We start from the raw sequence: 13050 nt of genomic DNA on the forward strand, positions 1-13050 counted from the left end.
TTCTAAACTGACTTCCTTCCAAGCCCATGTGTAAGCAGTAAGCACTAAATGGAGATTGTCCTGGGTTCCTTTTCCCTGCTCCTATAGAAGGGCATTTGCTGTGTGCCTTGGAGGGCAGTTGTGGTTCCAGGTTGGTCAGATTTTCCCTTGGTTTCACTCTTAGGTCCCCTTCCTTGTAGGGGTGTGGACTTAAAGGGCCCACAAATTCTTCTCCAGGTTGGTCATGGGGCCTTCAGCAGAATGGAGAAGAGCAATCTTCCTGGGTGACTAAGAAATGTGGGTAAAGATGGGATAATGTGGTCATGGAGTTAGAAGATGAGGGGATTCTGAAGAGATAGGGTGCATAAAGAATTTGCTGGGAAACTGGATGTCTGGCTCTCCCTCTTACCCTTGTTATATTATGGTTTAGATGTGAGATGTCCCTTAGAAGCTCATGTGTGAGAAGGTTCAGAGAAGAAATGATTGGGTTATGAGAGCCTTAACCCAATCAGTGAATTAGTCACCTGATGGGATTAATTGAGTGGTGGCTAAAGGCAGGAAGAGCATGGCTGCAGGAGGTGGGAAATTGGGGGCATGGCTTTGGGGTATATATTTTGTATCTGGCAAGTGGAGCTCTCTCTGTTTTTTTTTTTTTTTTAACTGATCATCATGTGAGCTGCTTCCCTCTGTCACATTTTTCCTCCATGATGTTCAGCCTCACCTTGAGCCCTGAGGAATGGAGTCTGCTGTCTATGGATTGAGACCTCTGTAACTGTGAGCCCCTAAATAAATGTTTTCTCTCCTAAAATTGTTCTGGATCTTTTAGTTGTAGCAGCAAAAAAGCTGACTAGAACATGTTACCAAGTGAGCCCCATTTTGCCCACTGCACAGGATGCCAATCACTGAAATGACAAGTTTGGCAAAAGAGTTTATTCACATGATGCCTATGCTGAGGAAGTGGGAGCCCCAAATCTCAAATCTACCTCCCTTGGATAGGGTTCAGGGGTATTTATGGGATAAAGAAGCAGGATGGTTTGAGATGTCAGAGAAGGTGACTGGAGGCAAGGAAAGATTCATTGGTCAGCTGCTTGTGTATTGTTAAAACTTTGTGGCTCCTTAGAAGCACATTCAGAAAATGGCAGAGTTAGCATGATCTGTGTGTGGGGTTTTTGGCCCTCTGAAGTCAAAAGATTCTCACCCATCAGACAACTGTTGTAGGCCCCAGTAAATGGTTGGCAATTTCAACTGATTTAAGAAAGATTAAAGCAGCCTCCACGTAAAAACTGCTTAAACAATTGTTACCATAGTGACCATCCATCAGAGGAGCTTCTGATAGCAAAGCTGATGGGATTATACTGCTTTGCTGTGTGACCTGTAAAATTGGTCATCAAAGCAAATAGCTAAAAGCAAATGGAACTAGTGGATTCATTCAGATTTCCCCTTGGTTTTACTCTGAGGTCTCCTCTATGTAGGGATGTAGACTTAATAAGCTCACAGATTCTTCTCCATTCTACTGAGGAAGGTGGTGGAACCCCCAGTGGAGACCAAATGCTTCACAGGCAGTTTTTGAATATTTGAAGGGCCATCTTAGAGGAGAGTGGTGACAGAAATCAAAATTAAGGCCTGTAACAATTGTGAGGCCAGCACTTGGGTAAACCCTAGGGTTTTCTTACAGCTCTCTCAATTAATAACTGTGTCTCTTCAGGCAAGTTACTTATTACCTATGATCTTTGGTCTTTCCAAAATTAAAGTGGACACAGTGACCCCATCTTCAAAGTTTTGTTACTAAGATTAATTAAGATGATATTTATAATGTTCTTATTAGCAAAGGATCCAGCACACAGCATACATTCAGTTGAAATTAATATTTAAAGATTTTTCTCATGGTTAGAGCTATATACCAACAGGAAATACTTTAAAAAGGCTATCTTGCATGTTGTAGATCAATTTCTAACTAAGTGGAACTAGTTATCTCTTTGATCTATACCCATCTCTATCTGTGATTCTAAATTTGAGTTTTTGGTTTTAGAGGGAAAAGAAAGTAATAAAAAACTGAAAGAAAGGGAAAATCAGATGCGTGTGCATTTCAGTAGAAGACACAGAATACTGGGAGTAACATTTAGTCTGTCCTTGAGTAGGAGCTAACTTCAAATATCCCTGTGGTCTTTTGTTTTTTAGACAAAGGATTTGAAGGACTCCTAGGCTTCCTTCTAGAAGTGCCTATTGTCAGAAGGCCAGAGCTAATAAAGCTAGGAAGGGAGATCAACTTACATATCAGTTGTCACTTGGATTTGTGCCTTCTTATATTTCCTTCATAGTTTTTACGAGGTTTATTCACAAAAGAACTGGCTGAATATAGTTATCTGAACAAGTTTCCAATTTATTATTGATCATTAATGAAACTGCTGTTCTACAATTAAATCAGCCATGTTAGGTATTCTTGAAGGGAATGGCAAAGTAAAAAAAAAAAAGACACCCAACATGCAAATATGTTTCGGAGATTCACAGTATTGGTAGGATGTGCTTCAAGTCATTGGGAAATTGTATGCATAAAATTTAAATATCCTGCTAGGGAGGGAGAATAAAGAAATAGAAGAGGTGACTTTTATAAAAGAAACTGTATAGGTTTTGCTATTTGAACTTGAAGTTATTGTGACAAAGTTCTGCTCTGTTTTTAGACTTGAATGTGTTTTGACTTCTCTAGTTGAAGATTTTAAACGATTTGCCTGGCAGTTTCTAACTACAGACATTATTTGCAAGTACAGTTGGTTTTCTGTTTTCGAAGTTCCTAGAGCCTGAAGAAAGACAGGCTACCTGTACATCATTTCTCTATTTTAGTCTTTTCTCCTGCATTTTCTTTCCTCTCCTTTTCTCCCTTCTCCCTTCTTTCAACTTCCCTTTCTCCTCCCCATTTCTTTCTCTTTTTCAAAGAGAACTTCTAAGAGACAAATTGATGGTTCTAAATTCTCCTTCTTTAAGGTTCTTAACTCTATTAGGTTAAGTACTAAAAGTCAGAAACCAAGGATGTTGGAGCAATGGTAGCAGCAGACATCCTTTGAGCCCTTCCTGTAGGCTAGCATCTTAGAAAGCATGCTTTTTTGGGGGAGGGGGAAGGTACCGGGGATTGAACTTGTGGGTACTTGAACACTGAGCCACATCCCCAGCCCGATATTTTGTATTTTATTTAGAGTCAGGGTCTCACTGAGTTGCTTATTGCCTCACTTTTGCTGAGGTTGAACTCACGATCCTCCTGCCTCATCCTCCTGAGCTGCTGGATTTACAAAAAAGTATGCTTTTTATGCTTTCTTACATTTCACCTTAATGAAAGGGTTCTATGGTAGGTGCTATTATTCCCATTTTTATAAAGCCTGAGAAAGATGATCTCGATCAAATGGCTAGATTGCTAGTGAGGCTTGGCCAAGTCATTTTTTTTTATTTGGGGGTGGGTGGGTGCTAGTACTGGGGATTGAACTCAAAGGCACTCAACCACTGAGCCACATCACCAGGCCCCGCCTCCCCCCGCCTTTAAAAAAAAATAGTATTAGCGAGAGGGTTTTACTGAATTGCTTAGCACCTCACCATTGCTGAGATTGACTTTGAACTTGCCATCCTGCTGCCTTAGCCTCCTAAGTTGCTGGGATGACAGGTGTGTGCCACCATACCTGCTGGCCACGTCCTTTTGATAACAGTTAACCATGATATGATGATACCCAAATTGTGGATTGCATTATTGGGAATGATAAAATTGATTTCAGATAAGTTGTTTGAAGTAGTATTGACTACTTCAATACTACTGAGGCAGACTGCAAATAAAACTTCACTTGTTTTGTAAATTGTTACCTCTGAAGGGCTCTGCCACTTGGGTCACCTTCTGTGATAGAGTGATTTATTTAGAGTTAGATTACTCACTTAAACAGCGTCAACATTTTCTCACATGTTGAAGTTGACAGTGGCCTGTGTATGTTTTTGTGCATGGAATGAGGCTCCTCCTAAGGGCTTGTGGAATCTTACTTTATTTCTTCTTCCTTAAGTTGCAGAATCTTCCCCATTACTTTCAGATTCCTTAGAGTTAGTATTTGTGATGAATAGTGACCATTTTCTTGTGTTTTTCTCAGGGATGTGTTATGAGGACAGCACTGAGCCAGGTCCCCACATATTACACCCTTACTCCTCACTGGACTGACTCAGGCTGCTTCTGCCCTTTCATGTGGTATGTGGAGCACAGATATCTAAAGCCATCCCAGTGAGGACTATGGGCCGTGCTTGTGCCAGGAAGGAATTTACCACTTACTGAGCCCCTGTAAAGTTTAGAAGATTTTAAGTAGGCCAAGGGGGGAGAAAAAGCTGTGTAGTAGAACATAACTTACAAAATGAGTCCAGTTCCCTACATCCTCATTAAAATTTCAAACATGACATTTTGGGGAAACATGCATGAAAAGTTTCCAGCCTTAAACAGTCATTATTTGTTCATTCATTCATCACATATTTCCTGAAGTCCTTCTAAGGCTGTGGAAAATAGAATAAGTACTGTCTTTACCTTTGAGAACATCACACAGACATAAAATACACATATTTGCAGTAGAGGAACAGTGGGCAGAGTGACAGGGAGGGGCAGGGATTAGAGAAGACTGTGTCAGAACTTTGTGCAGGTGACATTCAGGCTGGGTAGAGACAGTACAGGTCTTTGTAACAGGCATTTCAGAACACGTTAGTTTCCTCTTCCCAGGGAGTTCTTTACGTTGTCTTTCTTTGGTTGCACAGTTGGCATGTACAACACTGCATTTCCTTTTCTGAGTGTGAATCTATTTCCAGTTTAGTCCTCTCGTTGATATCTGCTCTCTCCAAACTCAACATGCACATATATGGTTTAGTATTATTAGTCTAAGATGGCAGACTTTCAAATGGCAAAGGCCAAGACTAAACAAGGCATGGCTAGATACAAGCAGACATACTCTTAATATATTTAGCATCTCTTTTTGGAAGGCAGGATGCTATACATAGAGGAAGCTACAAAAAAATGGATGTCTTTTTGCCTGTGAAAACTTACAAAGGTGGTAGGGTGCTACTATAGTTTAGATTTGGAATCCCCTCAAATGCTATTTATTAAAGGTTGGTCCTTAGCTTTGTGCTGTTGGGAGGTGGTAGAACCATTAAGAGGTGGAAGTAAGTTAGATCATTGGGGGCATGTCCTTGAAGGGAATATTGGGACCTTGGCCCCTTTTTGTTTTTCTCTCTCTGCTTCCTGGCCACCATTATTGTGAGCAGCTTCCTCTATCACATGCTCCCATCAGAACTGCCTAACTGAGGCCCAAAGACAATGAATCAATCCTGTATAGACTCAAACCTTTAACTGGGAGCCAGAATGAACCTTTTATTTCAGAAGTTGATTATCTCAGGTATTTTGTGACAGTAATGGAAAGCTGACAAACACAGGCAGGTAAGATTATATCAATTTTACGTAAGTTCCAGTTTTGAGAGCAAGCTTTGTGAAATGAAAAGAGGTAATTATGTTAGTTGAATTACTGGAGGCTTCAGAGGGGAGATGGCCTTTGAATTAGGCCGTAAATAGTGTTTTTTCAGGTATGTGATTAGTAATCAGTTGGTGAGCTTATATAACTTGTCTGCTCATAGGATATCAGAGTCTGTAGTTTTGTGTGGGGATTGGGATGAATGGTTTAAACTATCCCATGTAATTCTTGTGAAGGACCCACACTCAAAACTTTATACCCCCCCTTGTCTTTAGGATAGGGTTAATATTTCCCTAATTTTATTGTGGTATAAAGTATAATGAAATACACATTTTAAAGGTATACAGTTTTGTCCGTTTTTGACTTATTTTTATATACCTGTGAAGCCATCACCACAATCAAAATGATGAACATTTTTTATCACCGACGAATGTATCCTTGTGCTCTTTTGCAATCTGCCACTCCCTCCGGCCCTGTCTTCAGGCAGGTATAGCTGCTGTCATTTCAGATTAGTTTGCTTTTTCTTGTATATTATACAAATAGAATTGTAGTATGTATCAGTTCACTACATTTTGAGTACTGTTTCATTGTATAGACAACTCCAGTTTGTTTATCCTTTCATTTGTTGGTGGACATTTGGGTTGTTTCCAGTTTGGGGCAATTCAGTGTGAAAGTGATATAAATATTTGTATAAAAGCCTTTGCGAGGGCATGTTTGCATTTCTCTTGAGAAGAAACTTATGAGTCGAAAGTTCTGTAAATGTCATTTACATCAAAGTAATTGCCTAGTGTTGCTCAGGTCTTCTGTGCCTACTGATTTTTTTTTTTCTTTCAGTATTCTGTCAGTTGCTCGGGAAAGTATTTTCTACTATGATTATGGAGTTGTCTATTTTGCCCTTTTATTCTGTCATTTTTCTTCGTGTTTTTTTGAAGCTATATTATTAGGTGCATGCCTTTTTTATAGCTGTTATGTTTTTTTTTTTGGAGGAATTACTCCTTTTATCTTTATGAAATCTATCTTTATATTTGATTCTCTTTTACTTGATGTCTGTTTTATTTACATTAAAATATCAATCCCAGCCTTATTTTCCTCCCTCCCTAGGTATAGTTACATATGTTATATCAGCGTATGTTGAAAACCTCATCTAGTGTGAACATGGTTTTCTTTAAATAGTCATATGCATTTTAAAGTACTTAATACCAAAATAGTATTCTTTTGTTTTTGTCTGGCTATTTACCATTTTTCTTGCTCTTCCTTCACTTTCAAAGATTCTTATTTTCTTCTAATAGTTTTTCCCTTTGGTATGAAAAATTCTGGTTGGCATTTCTTATAGACTCTGTGCTGGTGATGAATTCATTAGTGATCCTCTGCCCGAGCATGAATCTATTTCCTCTTTACCTTGAAGGATATTTTTATGGAATTTAGAATACTGGATTGATGGATTTTTTTTTCCTCTTAGTTATTTAATGACTTTTTTCATTGTCTTCTATGATTTCTAAAGGAAAAAACGTATTTCTTTTTATCATTATTCACTTGTGTATACTCTTGTTATCTTTCTGTAGTTACTTTCAGGAGTTTTTTCTCTGTCTGTGGTTTCAGCAGTGTGCTTTTGATATTTCGAGGTATTGTTTTCTTTGAGTTTCTTTAATACTCATGTTAAATCTTTGATTTTGCTCTAGGATATCCGGAGACTCTATTCACTTTTCCTGCTCCCACTTCTTTTACTCTCTGTTTTTCAGACCAGGTAGTTTCTGTGGATCCATGTTCATGTTGTCCCCAGTGTCCTCTTTTGTCTCCGTTCTGCTGCCTTGTAAGTTTCTTCTTTTCCTTTTTTAAAATATTTAAATCTACCAGTATGTATTTACACTCAATAGCAAAATTTAGCCTAAAAAGTCAATAGGGTTAGAGGTAAATGTACCATTGATGACTTCTCTGAAATAAGTTTCTTATTTCAGATCTTGTTTATTTTAAAAATGGGATTTGGTTTTGTTTCACAGTTTCTATTTTTCATTGCTATCAAGCATATTTTTCTTCACTTAGAGCAAAGTTAAATAGTTGCTTTAAAGAATCTGATAATTTTAACAAGTGGTCGTTTTAAGATTGACTTCTGTGGAAAGCTGATCATATCTTCTTGATTCTTTGTCAAATAATGTTGTATTGTGTGCTGGATCTTGCAGATGGTGAGTTGGGGACACACTGGGCCCTGCTGTAATCCTGTGGTCACTGATAATGAGCAACCTGGTGGGGTTCAGACCTTGCTTTCTAAGGGCAGTGATTCAGATTGGTAGAATTGTGCTACTCTGATTTGTGTCCATTCTGTATGTGGTTGCTTTGGGGATTGGTTTGAAACTTGTGGCAGTGGTTTGAGTTTGTGCTTTGTGTGTCGTCGGCAGGGATAGAATTATGGCCTCTCCTTCTGGTCTCTCCATTCCAAAAATTTCCCCTTCATTTCCAGCTGGAGAAGCACTTTACCTGTATGTAGAGAAATAGGCTTCTCTCTGAGGTTTAGTTGCCTGTGGTGTGAAGCAGCTCCACAACTGTGACCCACCTTTGGGGCAAAATCATGTTAGCTCCCCGCTCCAAAAAAAACCCACCCAGAAAATGAAATAGAAAATTCACGCTGTGATGTTACCTCTCCCGGTTTTGCCTCTCCTTCATCATTTTCCTATTGTTTACTTTCTAGAGTTCTCTACTTCTGTTTGTGGGCTTGCCCAGAGCTTTTAGTTCTAACCACAGGGAGACTTTCACCCCATTACTGTGGACCAAACTACAGGGTGCATTGTACAGACATCCAGGGTGAGAAGACTTGCATGACACAACCATGTGTCATGGAAACTCTGCTGTACTGGTGCCACTTGTCTATTTCATCCCTCAACTTTATTAATCAGAATTAATCCTAGTGCAGGTTTGAGGCAAAGCAAATGGAGGCTAAGATCCATCAGCTCCCTCCCTTGCTCCTCCCCTCCTCCCATCTCCTTTTCTCTCACCTTCCTCACTTGCCTTCCTTCCTCTCAATCAGTCTGGACCCTTCTATTGCCCTTTTAAAAAAGGAAATACATGTGTCAGCCTCGTGTGTAGGTTCCGTCTTGGAGTTCTTCCTTGTGATGTATTTTCAAGCTGTCAGAATAGAGATGTCTTTTCAAATATTGTAAATCTGTCCTTTTTCTTCTTTCCAACTGATAATAATTTGGTGAGAATATCTTCTGATGTGAAATTAATCTGGTTAATTTAGAAATTAAGGAGAAGTAATTTCACGATCACTTATCACACTTTACAAATCTTAAGAGTATATATAATGATCACATATAACTATGTGGAGAAATCATATATATTTATAAAAACAGAATCACACTTTTAACTGTTTTATTAGTTTTACAGGGACTGTAACATGACTGTGCTCTGATATTACCAGATATCCATCTGCATTGTCATTTAAAAAAATTTTTATTTCTAGGTGGACATAATAACTTTATTTTACTTATTCATTTTTTTAATGTGGTGCTGAGAATCAAACCCAGTGCCTCACATGTGCTAGGCAAGTGCTCTACCACTGAGCCCCAGCCCCAGCCCTGCATTGTCGTTGCTAATGGCCATGCAGCCATCTTGCCAACCTCTCCCATGTTGGTATGTTGTTGACGGTAGGTCTAGAGAGGAGCACATGCCTTAGTATTTTCCTGGGATAAGATTATGAAAGTAGAATTATGGCCACATGCATTACAGAAATATGTTGTACTCTGGGAAAAATTACCTGCCTTGTTTGAAAGCACTTATTTTCCCACAGTCTCAAGAGCAACACCGAACACCTTCAGTCTCTTTACTCTTTATATATAACAGGAAAGACATTTTATACTGGTGTTGTTTCAATTTATTTATTTATTTATTTTGATCACTAGTGTAATTGGACATGTTTCCAGAAGTTTTTGGCTCTGTCTGCTTTCTAATGGCACTTGAAAGTGTGCTAAAATATATTCTGTGTGTTTTCTTTGTAGTCTTCCTCTCCAAATGCTAACCTTATTGTCATCTCTGTTGAAGTCCCCCAGGTATCTCCTCTGGCAATATCTTCACTCTTTTCTTCTCACCACTCACCTGCGAACAGTTTTGCTTCTGAATTTTGTGTCATTATCTTGACTTTCATTATAGTTTTACTGGCTGTATTATATTCAAGTTAACTTATCTGCGTGTGTATTTTTTAACAAATGGAATCACACTGTCAGTAATTTGCAGCTTATTTTCCATGTGACATTATGAAATCATTCAGTTCATTTGTTTTTCAGTACTTAAGTTCTTTTGGATGAATGAATATGCCATAGTTTATTCATTCATTCTTTTTATTTTTTTTATATTTAATTGTTTCCAATTTTTCTGCTCCTGTTGAACATTTTTGTACATCTAGACAATAGGTATAAGAGTTTCTCTGAGGTATATTTTATCTAGCAGTAGAATTGCTAAGTCAGTACCTCTGAGCATCTCTGGCTTTATTGGATATCACCAAATTGTTTCCTGAAGTTCCGTTCCTTATTGACCCAGCCGTGAACCTCTCTGTGAAAGTTCTCATTGTCTATGTTGTTTTGAACACTTGACCTTGTTCAACTTATTTTTGCCAGGCTGGTTTAAGTTACTGCAGTTTTCATTTGTCTTTGCCTGATTTCATTTGAGGTCAAACACATTTGACATTTATTTTACATTTTATTTATTTGACATTAGTTCATTTTCTATTAGGGCTCATTTTTCTGTTTTTTTTTTTTTAACTAATTGGTAGGAATCTACATTTATATTGGATGTTAATTATTTGTCATTTGTATGTATTACAATTATATGCTCCAGTTGTGTGGCTTTTCTTGACACTTTTTCACAAAAGAAAAAAAATGTATTTTTCTCTTGGCTAGCTGTAGATTTCTTTATATCATATCATTCTCCCAAAAAAGGTACTTTGTCAGGAAATATGAGTGGGTGTAAGTTGACAAGTTCCGTGAAGATAACCCCCCGATTGTCATGCTTGATTCTGGTAGTTTAAGTCTCTGATGGTATTGCTATATCATTCATATTTCCAGCATCGGTATTCTAAATATTTAATGTCTTTCAGACATTCACCTTCTGTCTCTCCCAGTATTCTGTCAGATTTGGTCCCCACCCTATGTGACAGTTTCTCTTGGCTGGAAAGCATATTCTAGGATGCCCTTGTTTGACTAGGAAATGTAGCTCCGAGCTTGCCTCGGGACCCCAATTATACTATTTTCACAGAGTTGGATTTATTTCCTGGAATATTTTCTAGTTCTCCCTAATCCTCCTTCTAATCTATGTCACCCCTCAAATATTTCTATTTCTGTAATAAACGGTTTTCGCAACTAGATTGAAGTTGCGGTGTGTGTCTACTCTTCTGATGTTTTACAGCTGTTAGGATATGTGTCGCATACTGTTGGCAGCATAATTTTTGGAAAGCAGAGAGATTCTACCCTCTGAGAAGAGTGTTCTTTTCAAAGTTAAAGTTTTGTATATTTGGCACTGTATAAAGTTATTGCCATTTAATCTTCCAGTCTGTCTCCATCCAGGAGGAAGCTGTTCTTTTTCCTTTTATCCCCAGCATACCTGAAAGTATGACCCCCGTGACACAGTTCAACCATTGGCTTTTGATATTCTGCAGCACGTAAGGTAGATTGTGAGTGTCTAAGTAAGGGGTATGCACATTTGGCCCGTTTGTATTGTTGAAAATGGTCATTTCTTTCATTAAGCTCCATTATTTTTCCCGGTTCTTCACTTCTCCCTTTCCATGACTTTGAAGTGCTTTCTGCTGTGGGAGAATTTTACTTCTCTGCCCGGTTGATGTGGGGTTTGGTCCTGTGACTTCTTTGGCTAATAGGGTTATTAGCAGATGTGATCTGTAGTGAGGCTTGAAATGTAGTTGGCAGTGATTTTTGCCTTTTTTCACTTCTTCATGAGGTGAGCAAGCCCTGTGTCACCTGGTGGTTTCAGTGCTGAGAAGCATGCGGACTGCTCCTGACCCAGCCCCTAACATGAGCCCAGCCAGGCTGGAGCAGCTGGGTTCCAGCCCCAGCCACTGAGGTTTGGTAGTGGTTGCTGATCAGCTGTAGCTGACTGATAAAATGTGTGCTGTGGTTGTCATATGTCTACTTCCTCACTTTTACCAAGGGCTTATAGTCTGCTTGAGATTCTCTTGTTTGATATCATTTCACAGAAAATTCTGTTGAATTCATTCACTTATTTCAGGTATTTCCTCTCTACTTCCCTGAGGAGGGTGGTTGAAAAATCTTGACCTTTTCTACTTCTCTTTCTCTGGATAGAGGCCATTGCATAGTAATCAGAGTATTTTAGAATGGTATGTGATAGTCTCCTAAACCAGTCAGGAATTTTAGGGATAGGGTTTATCTGGAAAGTTCCCGAAGTTCGTGTGTGTACCTGTGTGTGTGTCCATGTGGATGGATATGTGTGTGTGCTAGGGTTTGGATAAGTGTGTCCAAAGACCAATGTGTTTCAAGGCTTTGTTCCCAGCCCTTGGTGCTATTGGGAGGTGGAGGAACCTTTACAAGGTAGAGCTTTGGGGGAAGTTTTCTGGCCACTGGGGGCAAGCTCTTGAAGGGAATATTGGGACCCCTCCCCGCTGGTCTTTATTTTCACTTCCTGGATGACATGAGGTGAGAAGCTTCCTTTGCTTTGTGCTCTGCATCATGGTGCCACTTGGCCCTAAAGCAATGGGGCCAACTAATCATGGGCCGAAACCTGCTTACTGTGGGTCAGAATAAACCTTACCTCTTTTAAAGTTTTTATTGCAGGTATTTGTTTTGGTAATGGAACACCAACTAACATATTGTATTTCAAATATAGCCTTTTTAAAGTTTTAGTGCCAGGTGTCTAAATTTAACCATCTCAGGTAGAAGATTATGACTCACTAGAATGTAACCTTATTGGGATGGGGATTTTGGGGGGTTTGATCATTCTTTTGTTTCCATTTCCTTGAACAATGCCTGCCTAGCATATACAGGTAGTCAGTACACATATGCAAACTAAATAGGTGGCTGCATATACCTCCCACCCCACCCCTCCAGTGTTTATTCTTCTTTCTGCAGGATCATAGAAACAGCACAGTGTTGAGGAAAACTGACCTAGTTTTCTATGCTGGCTCTTGGCTCTTTCTGCCCTCAGCAGCTCTGCAGTTCCCAGTTAACAAAGCTGGTGTGGTGGGAAGCACCTGGGCCTTGAAGTTAAGATGTAGCCTATAGGCCTGGCCATTAGCTGGGCTGGAGATTTTGGTCAAGTCCTGTGGGTCTCAGTTTATTCATCTATAAAATGATTGGCCTGAAAGATAATTTTCAGATTTATTTTTAACTCTCAAATCCTAAGCTTTATTCTCTTAAACATCCCAGAGATTTTTTTTTTTTTTTAATATTAATCAAACCCATAGGGGACTGTGTTTTGTTTTATAGCATCACATGAAAAATTGCATACCAGCGGGATTTTGGTATGTGTAGTTGGTTAATCAGGTTTTTTGTCCCCCTTAAAGAAATTCTCAGAGATACTCCCACTCCCCCCCCCCAAAAAAAAAAAAAAAGAAAGAAAAAGTGATGTTCATGTAATTGAATTTTATTTA

At 38.9% G+C, this 13050-nt stretch overlaps 1 protein-coding gene across 22 annotated transcripts in view; it reads left to right on the top strand.

Annotated features, from left to right (window-relative positions):
- Positions 1 to 13050, top strand: part of Fars2 (phenylalanyl-tRNA synthetase 2, mitochondrial) — a 512601-nt gene that overhangs the window by 174489 nt on the left and 325062 nt on the right. The window lies entirely within an intron of this gene.

Source organism: Marmota monax, unplaced genomic scaffold, assembly GCF_021218885.2.
Source record: "Marmota monax isolate L192 unplaced genomic scaffold, Marmota_monax_Labrador192_F-V1.1 WCK01_AAM20220418_F8-fsc00029, whole genome shotgun sequence".
Lineage (NCBI taxonomy): Eukaryota > Metazoa > Chordata > Mammalia > Rodentia > Sciuridae > Marmota > Marmota monax.